Below are 15513 nucleotides of genomic sequence, written 5' to 3'. Positions count from 1 at the left end.
GATAATAGTTGGCTCATCCTACCAAATTTGCTCTGAACTCAGTAATATTCTTTTTTTTTTTTTTTTTTTTTTTTTTTTTTGAGACGGAGTCTCGCTCTGTCGCCCAGGCTGGAGTGCAGTGGCGCGATCTCGGCTCACTGCAAGCTCCGCCTCCCGGGTTCACGCCATTCTCCTGCCTCAGCCTCCCGAGTAGCTGGGACTACAGGCGCCCGCTACCACGCCCGGCTAATTTTTTGTATTTTTAGTAGAGACGGGGTTTCACCGTGTTAGCCAGGATGGTCTCGATCTCCTGACCTCGTGATCCACCCGCCTCAGCCTCCCAAAGTGCTGGGATTACAGGCGTGAGCCACCGCGCCCGGCCCTGAACTCAGTAATATTCTTAAAACCACTGTTATGTTGGTCTATTACTTGGTCCAGTTTCATTTTATCAGCCAATAGTAGTAATGATTATGATGATAGCAGCTAGAGTTTATTGAATATTTATCATGTGTCAGGCCTGGGACCAAGTAGTTTGCATATATATCTGCAATCAGCCACTTCTCTTCATCCGCACACCTCAGTCCAAGCCACCACTGTCTATAGCTCCGACTACTGGAGTAACTTCCTAATTAGTTCCCTTGCTTTCATTCTTTGCTCTTTTTTTTTTTTTTTTTTTTTTTTTTTGAGACAGGGTCTCATGCTGTTGCCCAGGCTGAACTGCAGTGGTTCAGTCACAGCTTACTGCAGCCTTGACTTCCCCAGGCCCAGGTGATCCTCCCACCTTAGCCTTCAGAGTAGCTGGGAATACAGGCACAAGCCACCACACCCGGCTAATTTTTGTATTGTTTGTAGAAATGGGGTCTTACCATGTTGCCCAGGCTGATCTAAAACTCCTGGGCTCAAGCAATCCACCCACCTCAGCATTCCAAAGTACTAAGATTACAGGCATGAGCCACCTCATGCCTGGCCCTCATTCTTCACTCTTTACAATTCATGCCCACACAACACGAATCTGCAATGATCTTTTATAAAGTATTTTACAGCACATCCGTCTCCTGCTTAAAATGCTTTTAAAGGCCTCTCACTGTACTTAAAACCCATTCCAAACCTACTTACCATGACTTTCAAAGCCATATCTGCCCACCCACACTGGCATTCCTCAGACACATGGAATTCATCACCACCCTGGCTGTGGCACTAACTACCTCCTCTGCCCTGATCTTCACATCTGAAATGTTACTGCAAAGGAGCACTCCATGATGACCCAGTCTTATCTAGTCCCCAGTCACTTTCAATGACATCATTTCTATTGAATTCTCTACGTACCACTCATCAGCATCTGATACTGTATTCTGTTTTTCTATTTGCTCATTGTCTGACTCCTTCCCCTAGGATATTTGTTCTGTGAGAATAGAGATCCGTCTGTCCTATTCACCATTAGCCCAGTACCCAGTGCATAATAGGCCTTCCATAAATATGTGCTGAGTGAATAAATGAATGCATGAGCAACATTCTAAGCCAAGAACATTATACCAAGAGGTGAGGAACATTATATTTAGATATGAAGAAAACAAGCCTTAGAAAGACTAGGCAGGCTGTGAAAGTACAAAGCTTCTATGTGTAAAAGCAGGATTTTACATTCTACTTTTAGATAGGCAAGTTGATAGTAGGGCATAGGTGGGGTAGGACAGATAAGCAAGCCATTGATCTGTATTGTAAATGGAGGGAAAAAGTTGATTTATACCCTCTAGAGTCCTCTCTGGCAAAGGCAACATCATCAGGCACAGAAATGGCACCGATGCCTAAAGGGAAAGGAAACATTCCCATGGTGGGGCATCTTCAGTGCTTTTTACCTGGTGACAGTGTCAAAAGGGTCTCTCATCTTAAGAAAGGCTGGCCCATATTTAAAAAGGCTCTGGAGCAATGATCCTTCTTCTCTGAGGAATCAGAGACAACCTTGAGAATCTGAGTAAAATTAAGCACTTTTTCTCTGGGGGTGTGGGGAAAAAAGCCATTTTATATAGAGTTTCAGAAGATCTCAAATCCAAAATGTAGTTCTGATACAGAAAGTTTTCTTTTGTTTCTCTGCAACATTAGAAGGTGATTTTTGGCCCACTATTCTGGGCAGGACAAGCAGACACCCCCTGCTCCCTGAAGGGGATTGAGCAACGATAATGTCCTAAAGGCTGAGCCTTCCCTAACCTTAAAGATAAGGAAGCCAGCTCTCGATGTCCCCTAACTTGGGCTCAGGTTTAAAGTATCATCCAGACCCTAACTGATGAATTCTTCATTCTTTTATTCAACAAATGTTTGTGAGCATCTACCATGTGATAGGTGCTGTACTGGGTTCAGAGGCTATGAGACAGCAAGGTGTGGCCCTTGCTTTCAAGGAACTCACATACCCATAGGGAAGGCAGATACACAAACAAGCAATTTCATTCCAGAGCACCACGGAACTACCTGCTACTCTCATTGCAGGAGGCAGTAAGTGAGTGTCATTTAATCATCAGTAGAGTAAGAGAAATCCAAATCATCAGCCTTCGTCTGACCAAAGAGTTTCTAGGTAAGGTACATAAAACACATTTTCAGATACACTTTTTAGGTTTTGTTATATGACATGCCCGACTTAGTCTGATTATACAGACCATCTGGAACCTGCACTGCCGTTGGACTCAAAGGCCGACTTCTGAAAAAGTGGGAATCAGGCTTGATGAAACTGCCTGGAACATTTTGATCTTATCTATTTTTGAGCTGCAGAAGTTACATTTTACTAAAAACTGAGAGGCACCTGGGACTTTGGGAGAGGAGAATCTTTTTTTAGCTAACAGCACTTTTATTCCAATGTTTATGGTATAAATGTATAAACAGTTTATACTGTTCCGCCACATTCCTTCTGTTTAGCCTCCACAAATTAGGAAAGGGTAGCATGAACTAAAGAATAAAATGTTGTGAAGATACATAGGAGAGCCTCCTAAACCAAGGTTTGAGGGACCAGAGAAACCCACTTGAAGGATAAACAGGGGTTGGCCGGATTTTTTAGCAGATAGTGGTAGTGATATAGGTTGTATCCAGGCAGAGAAGAGCATGTACAAAGGCATGGAGTCAAGAAAATATTCCAGATTCTGCAGTCCACCTCTGCATTGGTGCAATAGTCTTTCATCCGGGCAATAACATTGGTTGAGCTTCTAAATTTCCAAATAGCTCATCTAGTACCCAGTAGATACATCTTCTGTCTTACCTTCATCTGCAACATAATAAATGCTGTAAAATCTCATTAGAGTGTAACCTCAAATTGTCTTCTTATTTTAAGACTAAAGTTTAGAAATAAAATCTTCTCAAGTTAAAAGATAACAAAAATGCTCTGAGGGAGGCTGAGCTTCCTTGACTGTCTAATAGGTTATGGATTCAGGGTGTTTATGTTCAAGTACTTAATGCTTACTCATTAAGAGCTTAGCATCATTCTTCTGTTGATATCAGCCCAACCACGATTTTAAACACTGCTCTGGTAGAGTTTGCAGCAAATTCAAATTGCCACACTTTCCAGCCAGTTCTGGCTCTTAAGTAATCCAATAGCAAGCTATGAGGAAGTCACCTCACTTATTCTCTGCCTATAACAGTAGCTGCTATGATTGTCTAAGCACATTTCTTATGCCAGAAATTATATTACATACGTATCTCATTTAATCCTTACAATAACTCTGTGCCATGGGAATCATTTTGACTATGGTGCAGATGAGAAAACTGAAGCTCAAAGACATCAAGTAACTTACCCAAGGTCACACAGCTGGACAGTGGCAGAATTTGACATCTATTCTCTTAATCACTGCTCTCTAAGACTTCCAGTAATGTGTTCTGATTACATGTTTACACTGACTCTCATGGATCACCAAAAAAAAGAAAGTTTCTGAACATTACTACTAGGTGTTCCCTTTACTGGAATAACTTAAGAAAAGAGATCTCACTTATATACACATTTTGAAAAGTCAAACTCATAAAAGCTGAGTAGAATGGTGTTTACCTGGTCCAGGGGTTTGGTGTGGGGGATGAGTTGTGAGATCTTGGTCAAAAGACACAAAATTTCAGCTAGACAAGAAGAAAAAACTCAGGAGATCTATTGTATGACATGGTGACTATAGTTTATAATAATACATTGCATACTTGAAAATCACTGAGAGTAGATATTAACTGTTCTCATCACAAAAAATGTTAATTAGCTCAAAGTAGCCATTCTACAATGTGTAACCATCCTGCTATACACCAAAAATATATAGTTTTATTTGTCCATTTAAAAAATAAATTTTAAAATATATAAATAAAAAACATTTTGAAGGCAAAAAAAACCACTGCAAGTTCAAAATTAAATTGTGTGACTAGGTTACAGTGATCCTTGTCATAGATTGTGGATTTCAATAAGTCCATGGGTGAAAATCACTCTTACTCCTTTTAGAAAATAAGACCGTGTTACAAACAAAGGCTCACTCATTAAAACTGCTGGCATCCAGGTTTAAAAGAGAAACTTAATCCTTTGTAACCTAGGAATGCACAATACAGAAGAAGTGCTGGCCTTGGACTCCTCTGGATGAACTTTCTGTTCCACCCTAATCTCCCCACACCTGTGCTATCCCCTGTTCACCTTCCATGGTCCTGGTCCTCAGCAACTTTTTTTTTATATATATACTTTAAGTTTTAGGGTCCAGGGGCCTTTGGCTGAGGTGCTCTGTCATCTCACTCACTGCTTGCCTTCCAGATCCCTTCCACCCTAAAGGACCCACCTTGAAAACCACCGCTTCAGTCAAGTGCTCCTTATGGCCTCAACTCATAATTGTTCCCTCCTCTGACTTCCTAAAATATTAATTATTTGTGACTGTGGTTTCCTTCTTACTGTATTGTGTGTAAGTCATGTCCCTTGTCTTCCATGGCACTGTAAGGGCCTTGAAGACAGAATCCAGGTACTCCTTTGCATCCACAGCTCTGTTATTTGACACAGGACTGGTCACATCATAATTTCTCAATAAGTACTCCTTGCTTTAAGTTGAACATTTATTTTCCTTGACACCTTCCTTGGATCACAATAAGCTCTTTAAGGCTAGGAATGGGTCTCCTTTATGTTTACTAATGCTTTACACTGCAGAGATTCAATGAGTGTCCAGCAAAAGTTAAATCACAAACTTACAGTGGAGGCTCAACCTAGCTTCTTAAGATAAGGATTTCCATTGTATGTTCAAATTAATTCCTTTTAATTAAAATAATAACAATGATAATTTGTATACACTGCAAAATGAATGGAAGAAATTATACCAAACTATGAATAATCATTCTCTCTGGTGACAGAATTGTGGGTAATTTGTTTATTTTGTTTGTTTGTTTTTCTATATTTTATATAGCTATACTTTAAATTTTTCTACAATAACTAGGCACTACTTATAATTGGAATAAATAACATTAAAATATTTAAAAACCTAAGTCAACTAAAAAGATTTCAAAAACTTAAAAAGATTCTATTGCCCTCCCGATGTCATTGCCTTTTGTTTGGGGAAGTTCAACTTCACAGGGCTCTTCATTCAGTTCAACTACTAATGGTGCACAACAATTTTCTCTTGAGTACTTTACACATCGCTTTATTGTCCTTTCTCCTTGGTGACTAGTATCCAGCACCTCTTGAATTCCTTCAAATTCTACTGTGCTAGAGAAAGGAAAGTCAACTGAATCAAATGTGTCACTTTCAAATTGGACAATTTTGCAAATAGATTACTGATGCAGAGCTGAATATATCAAACATCGAATGACACTTCTGTCCAAGGCAACGGGCTTTCCAAGTTGATGAATGCAGCAACTAAAGTTGACACTAAAATGAGTTGGGTAATTTTAAAAGCAAAACAAAGATTAAAATAAGAGATGTGGGTGTCCAGAAAATATCAAGAACAAATAAGTTTGCAGTGTTTGTTATTGTCGGGGTAAGCTTGCTGTCGTTGTTATTGTTGTGGTTACTGTTTATCATTAACAATGATGAATAACATTATTTAACTTTTCTTGCAAAGTGCTTTTCTATCTCTTTTGGTAAGTGTAATTTCTATTATGAGAGGAGAAAAGTCAGGGCTAATGTATGTCACCACAGGCTGTAAAGTACTCTTCTAATATTCATTATATTTGTAGCTTAAATGTCCCACTTCACCAGCTAAGTCACAAAATAAGGTCATATTTCTTTGCATATCCTAGCCATAGCACCTTTAGGCTCCCAAATCCCCACAAGGAAAGGAAGTCAAAACTTTCTGTAGGTTTTCTCCAACCCAAGTGATTTCTGGGACTCTGGAGCAGTCTACTACATGTTCTGCTAATCAATCTGCTAACGTGACCCTTTTACCCACTCTGGCTTCCTAATCCTGGCATACCAGACCTCTATGCCTAATGCTCCCATCTTGGAACTTACTCCTGTGGGCTGCTCACGCTGTGCAGATTTCATCCAAACATAGACTCTGATTGCTCCCTGATTTTCATAAAAACACAGTTAAGTCAGTGGCGTTAGCCAAAGATAAAGAGAAAGTTTGGCATTTAGAGAACTCAGTGCTAAAAATGAGTTACTCTTCCTCTGCTGTTGGCCCTCTTAGAGTTCACAAACCCTACAGCCAATTTTAGAGTCCCTACCTTGCTCTCAAATAACTCCATGTAACAACATGATCGATTCATCTTGTACTTTTCTTTCCACTACCATTGATCAGACTCGCTTGACCACTTTATCCCATAGTCATGAGATCCTAAATCCTCTGGTCCAGATGGTGAAAAATGGCAGTTTTCTTCCCCAAATTCAAGACCCACCTTTTTCCCCAAGCATGACTGAGAGCAGAAAGAGCCAGGACCTTCAGAGGAATCATTCACACCACTCACAGGTTGAAATTCAACTTTCATGGCATAAACAGGGCTATTACAATACAAACAATGCATTTCCCAAAGTCTAGGTTGTTCATTCTTAATTAACTCTTACAGCAGACAAAATGCTATAATCGATAGTTCCATTTCCTATTACTGGGCATGCAAGAAGACAGCATTTCCCAGACTTCCTTACAGTCAGGTCAGCACTATTTCTTCAGTCTGTTTGATGGCTTAAAAGTGTGGTCTTCTTGGCTGAAATAGTAAACCAACCTTGTGCAACCCTCCAGCTCTTTTCCTCTGCCACAGTGATCAGAGAAATTACATTTTCCAAATGTAAATGGTCTGGATGCTGAAGTCACTTTCTGTGAGGGAGCCACCTTAGAGAGCTAAAGTCACCTTGGATATGACAGGGGCTAAAAATAAAAATTCACTGAGTCTTACTATTTAATAGTCAGTGGTCAGTGTGCTGGGTATGAAGACATGGGGTGCAAAGACAGACATGCATTCTGCCCTCATGATCTTCAGAATGTTGTTGGATGCAAGGAGTTTGCAATTTGTCTTAAGAACAACCATGAGAGCTTGAAGGATTTTAAGCAAGGATGTTTTATTAGTTGGGGTTCTCCAAAGAAAGCCTAAGGTGTAGTTCAAAGATCTGAGAACCTGAAAGCCAATGGTGTAGATTTCAGCCTGAGTCTACAGGCCTGAGAAGCAGGAAGGCCAAGCATGGGAGATCAGGGTTCTATTCAAACAGTCAAGCAGAAAGAGAGAGAGAGAGAAAGTGAATTCTCCCTTCTTCCATCCTTTCTTTCTCTTCAGGCCCTCAAGGGATTGGATGATGCCCACCCACTTTGGGGAGGGAAATCAGCTTTACTCAATCTACTGATTCAAATGCTAATCTCTTCCAGAAACACCTTACAGACACACCCCAAAATAAAGTTTAACTAGATATGTGGACATCTTGTTGAGAGGTGAAGCTGGCTGGGCTTCTGAGTCGGGTGGGGACTTGGAGAACTTTTCTGTCTAGCTAAAGGATTGTAAACACACCAATCAGTGCTCCATGTCTAGCTAAAGGTTTGTAAACACACCAATCAGCACTCTGTAAAAACAGACCAATCAGCACTCTGTAAAATGGACCAATCAGCAGGACATGGACCAGGCTAAATAAGGGAATAAAAGTTGGCCACCCGAGCCAGCAGCGGCAACCCGCTCGGGTCCCCTTCCACACTGTGGAAGCTTTGTTCTTTCGCTCTTCACAGTAAATCTTGCTGCTGCTCACTCTCTGGGTCCACACTACCTTTATGAGCTGTAACACTCACTGCAAAGGTCTGCGGCTTCACTCCTTAAGTCAGCAAGACCACGATCCCACCAGAAGGAAGAAACTCCGGATACATATGAATATCAGAGGAACAAACTCCGGACACACCATCTTTAAGAACTGTAACATTCACCTCGAGGGTCCGCGGCTTCATTCTTGAAGTCAGCGAGACCAAGAACCCACCAGAAGGAACCAATTCCGGACACATTGCGATCCAGTTAAGTGGACACATAAAATTAACTCTCACAAATATACCATGATCCAATATTCTTCTTGGAAAGATCTCTGTAAAAGACATGTGAGAAATACAGGCAAGAGAGAAAGACTAGAGGTAGTGACCCAGGGCAGAGCTGGTGATGGCCTGTACTGTGGTGGCCGTGAAATGAATGCAGATCGGTGTCGCTCTGGGAGTGAACAGAAACAGATGGGTGCGATAAGTACCATCCCCACACACAGGAACATTTTAATTTCGTTAAATATTTTTTGGAAGACTGATTTATAGAAATTTGTACCAATTTTTACAATTTACAAAAAATTTCAAAATTACCTAAAAATAGCCTTTACTCTTAATTGGTACCCTGGCGCTCTGGCAGCATGTGGCCCCAGTGAGGACGGCATTGTGTGTGCAGTGTCACCTGCCACATACTTCCTTCTTCACAAGGTAGGGAAATCCCTGCCTCTGACATGAGAAAACCTAAAAACTCAAAACGGTGTGAAGATGTGAAGAACGGCATGCTGCGCTATCAAGGATTGTGATTATCTTAAAAGAGAAAAAACTATCAATTCTCTTCCTTTCCCCATGTCTGTTGTATCAAACCCAAAGTCCTTTATCTCTTCTAGCAAACCAACCACAGCTCTCCACCTTAGCCCGTTATCCTTCTCCAAAATATCCATGTAATAGGTTTCCTTTGGCCTCATGGGAGGAGTCAGACTCAGACCTCAATGCCTGTGATACGGAGGAGGTTCAGGATCCACTTCTCACCTGTAGTTCCCTCACCTTGTCCTCACGGTCTCAGGATAGCTGAGTCTCCCCATCTCCTGCCTCTTATCACACCAGCACACCTCGGTCTTTCTCATTACACAGTAACTGTATTTAAGTATGTTTCTGAATTAACTTGTTTTTGAAATGTTACTTTGTTTTCTTTCTCTTTTCTAAATAGTATATAAAATAGGATCATAGAAAGTAAAATATACAGTTACCTTTAAGGTTTACTTTGCGATATTTTATTCCTTAATTACTTTTTAATTTTGACATTAAAGATAGAAATGACCTATGGTTTAACAGTTAGGAATTGATTAGGAAATTTTTAGAAAAGCACCAAAGTAGAACAGAACACTAACAAACCACACATGTTCTTCATAACCTCATAGTCATAGTCAGAGAGAGTGTATTTTAGGCCAGAGTTCAGGACAAGCTTAAGGCTCATTGTTTCTACTTCCGTATTTGTCCATGCTGCATTTCTGTGGCCCATCTCTGATTTCAGCCCCAGCTGTGGTGGACCGTCCCTACTGTGGTGGACAGTTCCCACGATGATAGAGAGTTCCCACTCTGGTGGTCAGTCCCCATTGTGATGGTGAATCCCCACTGCGGTGGACAGTCCCCACTGTGGTGGACAGTTCCCACTCTGGTGGTCAGTCCACACTATGATGGTCAGTCCCCACTATGGTGGCCAGTCCCCAATGTGGTGGTCAGTCCCCACTGTGGTGGCCAGTCCCCACAGTGGTGGTCAGTCCCCAATGTGGTGCACAGTTCCCACTCTGGTGGTCAGTCCACACTATGATGGTCAGTCTCCACTGTGGTGGTCAGTTCCCAATCTGGTGGATAGTCCCCACTATGATGGTCAGTCCCCACTGTGGTGGTCAGTCCCCACTTTGGTGGTCAGTTCCCACTATCATGATCAGTCCCCACTATGATGGTCAGTCCCCACTGTGGTGGTCAGTCCATACTATAATGGCATGTCCCCAGTGTGGTGGTCAGTTCCCCCTGAGGTAGTCAGTCCCCACAGTGATGGTCAGTCACCACTGTGGTGGACAGTTCCTGCTATGATGGTCAGTTCCCACTGTGGTGGGCAGGCCCTGCTGTGATGGACGGTGCTTACTGTGGTGGATGGTCCCTGCTGTGATGGGTGGTTTTCACCATGGTGAATGGTTTCTGCCAGATACCAGACTCACCTCACCCTGGTAGCATCCCATCTCAACACACCATGTGTGTATCTTTCATCTTTTTGCTTCAGGGCCTTGTGCAATGCCTTGGGAACCGTTCAGCCTCACAACCCATGTGAGCCTTGGGTGAATGTCTCTAGAGACAACCTGCAACCCGTAAGAGACAGGAGCTGCTGGATACATTCCTCAGCCACCCATCCTGCAAGTGGACAGTTCCAGGAGGCATAAGCTTCTCAGAGGCCCCGGGGGTATTGTGTGGGAAATCTCAGTAACGCATACTCATATTGGCTTTTCATCCTTCCCTCTATCACTCCCTCTACTCCCTTGCTGCTGTTTCTGACAACTATTCCTTCACTCAAGTCCTTCACTCAGGTTCTGTTTTTCCAGGGAACCCAAATTAATACAGTTGACTTGTTTTTAAGAATTAAGGTCACTAACAGAGGAAGTGGTGATTTTAGGAGGTATAATCCACAGGGTTTAGTGAGTGATTGGCTTGGAAGGGGAAAGGTGTGGGAAAGGAAGAACAAAATGCAGTGCCCCATCATCCATATCGATTATCATCCTACAGTATAGGCAGTTCCTAATCACCTATGCTCAGCTATTCTGCACTCCTCATGTATAAAGGCTGACCAGCCCCAGGCAGGGTGCTAAAGAACGTAAGACTGTTTACCTTCTAGGTACTGCTAGAGGTCTCCATACCCTCCATCCTCGCCTTCCCAATTGCCATTGCAGAAATTCAAGGACCATCTTAAAAGTTCTGTATCCAGCTCTTTACTTGGCTTCTGAGAAGTTCTGGTGATACCAAGGGAAGAGAGAAGGGAAAGGAAAAAGACTGGGGGCAGGGTAGAGAGGAAAGCAAGAGGAGGAAAGAGAAAGAAAAGGGAAAAAAGTGGAGAAGATCAGGATGGAGGGGACAAGGGGAGTCAGCAGCTATGAGAACTTTTGTGCCCCTCAGCACTTCAGATCCTGTCATCCCCTGTGCTTTTCTGACCAGCCTCCTCTCCCCTGAAAATGCACATGTTTCAAAGATTTTTCCTACCAGTGAAGACAGGGGAATGTCAAGGATCAATCGGCTCCCTCCTGTGTTGGTTTAACTTTTCATTTTCATTTACATACTAGGGTCAAAAACAAAGTCAATGCCAGTATGATTTGATAAACTAGAACCAACGTTGACCTTATGTTGGAGGTAAGGGGAGATTTGAAATAATAAATAATATAGTCAGAATTGGTACCATTGGGTGGGAAAGAAAAAGCCATTTAGAGATAGTCTAGTGACCCATGAAAACATCAAATGTTCCTTAGCACAATAATGCCAGGGGTTATTGGTTTTGAAATGGAAAAGGTCAAAGTCATGCCAACAAGAAAAATATGATTTATTCATATGAGACTAAACTGTGTGGATATCAAAAAAATCAATGCTAGGCTTGGTAAGTTGAGCTGGATTCTTAGGAAAACTAGTAAGGAAGCTCTTGCTCATGAGAAAGCTAACCTGAAACTGGGGTACCCTCAATGCAGAGGACAGGAGCCAACACCCCAACCCTGAGCAGTTAACGACCAAATGAAGAAGAGATGCCATTTGCATCCAGCCAAAGCCTGAGGCTCTCAACTGTGCCAGACACAAAGGCAACTGAGGGGGATACAGCTGAAAGCTCTTCTGCTGTGTGGGGTGGGATAAAATTGCCCAGATGGGGTTGTTGGGGGCACCGGCCTTGGGAATTCCAAAGAGAAATCTCTCTGGAAAGGAAGAATGACTTAGGGGAGAGAAACAGCATCCAAAGGCCATCTACGGGCCCTTCCATTACATGGTACAAAAGACGGATTAAGTTACTACCTCTCTTCCTCCCACAATTGTGCTGGGCTTTGGAGATCTGCACTGCTCTTCGAGAAAGGGCCATTCTATGCCTCTATCACAGCTTGAATTGTGTTGGTCTGGAAAGGCCTGGCAGATGCTCTGGTGGCGACAGTGCTGGAGGGCATCAGCCCCTCTCGTGCATTCCTAAGCCAGATCTCCAGTTCGCAGCAGCAGTGGCAGGGCCTCCACTAGCCATTCTAGAGCCTTGGTGCAAACTAAAAAGCAGCACCTTGATTTTTATGGACAGCTGAGCCAACAAAAACAGGTGTCTTTATTGGGTAAATAAGGCACCCTCCTTGTTCTACCAGACACGTGCCAAGGCACACAGCTTGGGGAGCACATTACAGGCTAGATGTTAGCTTCTACTTGCTCCCTTTGTCCAGGGCCTTTATGCAAAGCACAGATAGCACAGCGTGGGGGCCCTGAGCAACGGAGGGATTCAGGTTACCACAGCATCCCCATCCTACACTCAAGCACAAGAGGAGAGAAAAAGGGAGCCTGAGGAGACAGAGAAGGACCAGCCCGCAGCATCACCATTGCTCAGGGCCCTGACTGATGTTCCGGATTGTACTCAAAGGGTACACATTTGAGTACACCTTTGAGCCTCACCTGCCTTTCAGAGAAACAAGCACAAGTACCAGGCACACCACTGGAGAAGTTTAAGTGTGAGCTGGAGAAAATGGAGAGTGGACCCGAGAAGGCAGGACATGTAGAGGAAGTGAACTCATGAGGGAGGATGGAGCAGGGAGCATAGACGCCTGTGGAAAGGAGTCCCATGTGGGGACCAAGGGGTGGCACATCAGGGTTCACCTTCACCTCACTCTGCTCTGCTTGTGCCCTTCCCAAAACCTGCTCTCATCTCAGCACAGGGGTGAGGTGGGAAACAAGGGAGAGGCCTGGGCTACTGTGGAAAAGCAAGTAAAATCCCAAGGGGTGGATAAAGACAAAAATGATAATGTTTAATTAACAAAATATATATTTTTTCATTTTTAAAGAAATCCCAAGACGTGGGAGCAGAAAGGGAAAGAGCTTCCCAGGGCCCTCAAGCTGGCTGAGACACAGAGCGGTAGGAATACTCCAGAGCCTGAGTCTGCAGGTCCCCATCACACATTCCTCCCTTTTCTCTAGACATGTTGGGGTTAGGTGGACTTTTAGGAATCAGCTGGTGAACAACCACCATTCTAAACACTCTTTCTATTAAAAAAAAAATCACTAACCTCAAAGTTGATTCCTACTGCAGTTGTAAAAGCTTAGAGGAGAGGATTGAGCTGAATGTGCACACAGCCTGTGGCATTACCTGGGAAGTTTTAAAAATCAATTTCATGAGTACTCATCAACTCGTCATTTTTCTCTCCTCCATAGAAGTAAAAACAAGCCAAAAAGAAGGGCAGTAACTTAAACTAGTAGAGTTCCGTGTAAAGATGAGTTTCCTCTACATATGCAAATTTTAAGAATGCTGATAAGTTAGAAAATGACTAAGCTCTTTTTTTTTTTTTTTTTGCTTTTCAAGGGGAAAATGGGATTCCTTTAGCTATTAGCTGAAACATAGCTAAAATATATTTATAAAATTTAATATTTATAAATAATTTTTCAGGAATGTACTTTCTGAGCAAGTTACAAAAGCCAAGCGTTCCTGGGTGTAGCTCATCTGGAGGAACATTGATCACTTCCCGAGACAGCACAGAGGGAAGATCGCATCTGACTTCTGTGTTTAGATGACAGAGAACTTTCACTTGACTTTTTTTTTTTTTGACAAGTCTGGGCCAAAATGTGGAGAAGCTCATTGTGTGAGTCTGGATTACCTGACGATGAGCATTCCTCATAGTGTTTATCTGACAATTTGTACCACACTTGTATATAACAGGATCTGTGCAAGGTGACAGATTACAAAGCAAATAAGACCCACCCTCAAGAAACTACCATCTAATCAAGGAGTCAGCCTTTTAAAAATAATAATAATTACAGAGCCTCTCAGTAAGATCATTTCTAAAGGTACAAAGTAGACCAGTACTGTATGAGTTGTCATGTTTTGGGCTACAAACAGGAGAAAACCTGACTGAGAATGCCTTAAATGATAAAAATTTATTATTTTATCTAAAAGAAGTCCAGAGGTTGGCTAGGTAAGGTGGTTTATGCCTGTAATCCAAGCGTTTTGTGAGGCTGAGGCAAGAGGATGGCTTGATGCCAGGAGTTTTGAGACCAACCAGGGCAACATAGTGAGACCCCCAACTCTACAAGAAATGAAAACAATTAGCTGGATGCATGCCTGTAGTCCTGGCTACTCAAGAGGCAGAGATGGGAGGATTGCTTGAGTCCAGGAGTTGGAGGCTGCAGTGAGCTATGATTGCACCTACAGTCTAGCCTGGGCAACAGAGCAAGACCCTGTCTCAAAAAAAAAAAAAAAAGAAGAAGAAAAAGAGGCAGCCCAAAGGTAGAAAGATTTTAAGGTAGGCTAATTCATTGACTCAACAACACATCAAAAATCTAGATTATTGGCTGGGCATGGTGGCTTATGCCTGTAATCCCAGCACTTTGGGAGGCCAAGGCAGGCTGATCATGAGGTCAAGAGGTCAAGACCATCCTGGCCAACATGGTGAAACCCTGTCTCTACTAAAAATACAAAAATTAGCTGGGCGTGGTGGTGTGTGCCTGTAGTCCCAGCTATTCAGGAGGCTGAGGCAGGAGAATCGCTTGAATCCGGGAGGCAGAGGTTGCAGTGAGCCGAGATTGCACCACTGCTCTCCAGCCTGGCGACAGAGCAAGACTCCGTCTCAAAAAAAAAAAAAAAAAAATCTAGATTAGTTCTATTTTTCCACTAGACCATTGTCAAGCATGTTGAATATTATCTTCATGGTTGACTCTAATTGTCACAAGATTACTGCCACAGCTCTGGACGTCACAGCCTCATGCAGCAGCAGAAAAAGAATGGTTTCTCTTAACATGCCTTTCTTTTAACAAGAGAGAAAAACTCTTCCAGAGTCCCCCAGCAAACTTCCCCTCAAGGTTCATTGGCCAGAACTGTATCTCAAGCCCATGCCTAACTGAACTACTTGGAGGAGGAACTTTGATTCCCTGATAAACTTAAACCAATGATGAAGCATCACCTCTTAGAACTAAGACGGGATCATTCCCGGGGCACAAAGCTACAGATTTTATCAGGAAGGAAGTAGAAAAGAAAAAGGAGGAGGAGGAGGAGCAAGAAGCAGAAATTAGAACGGCTTTTGGGAAGACACTCAACAGGTATATACCACAAGTGGCCTAGAGGACAGAGTAACCATTTCTCCCTGGAGGCATCAGAAAAAGCTTCCCAGAATAATGAAAATGAACACTATAAGCC

The 15513-nt window shown here is 42.7% G+C and overlaps 1 long non-coding RNA gene across 2 annotated transcripts in view; it reads right to left on the bottom strand.

Moving 5' to 3' along the window:
* The window catches only part of LOC134810075 (uncharacterized), a 205794-nt gene that overhangs the window by 71351 nt on the left and 118930 nt on the right, over positions 1-15513 (bottom strand). The window lies entirely within an intron of this gene.

This window comes from Pan troglodytes, chromosome 4 (assembly GCF_028858775.2).
Source record: "Pan troglodytes isolate AG18354 chromosome 4, NHGRI_mPanTro3-v2.0_pri, whole genome shotgun sequence".
NCBI lineage: Eukaryota > Metazoa > Chordata > Mammalia > Primates > Hominidae > Pan > Pan troglodytes.
Note: the sequence above shows the minus strand (reverse complement) of the source record. Positions and strands in the feature narration are given on the sequence as shown.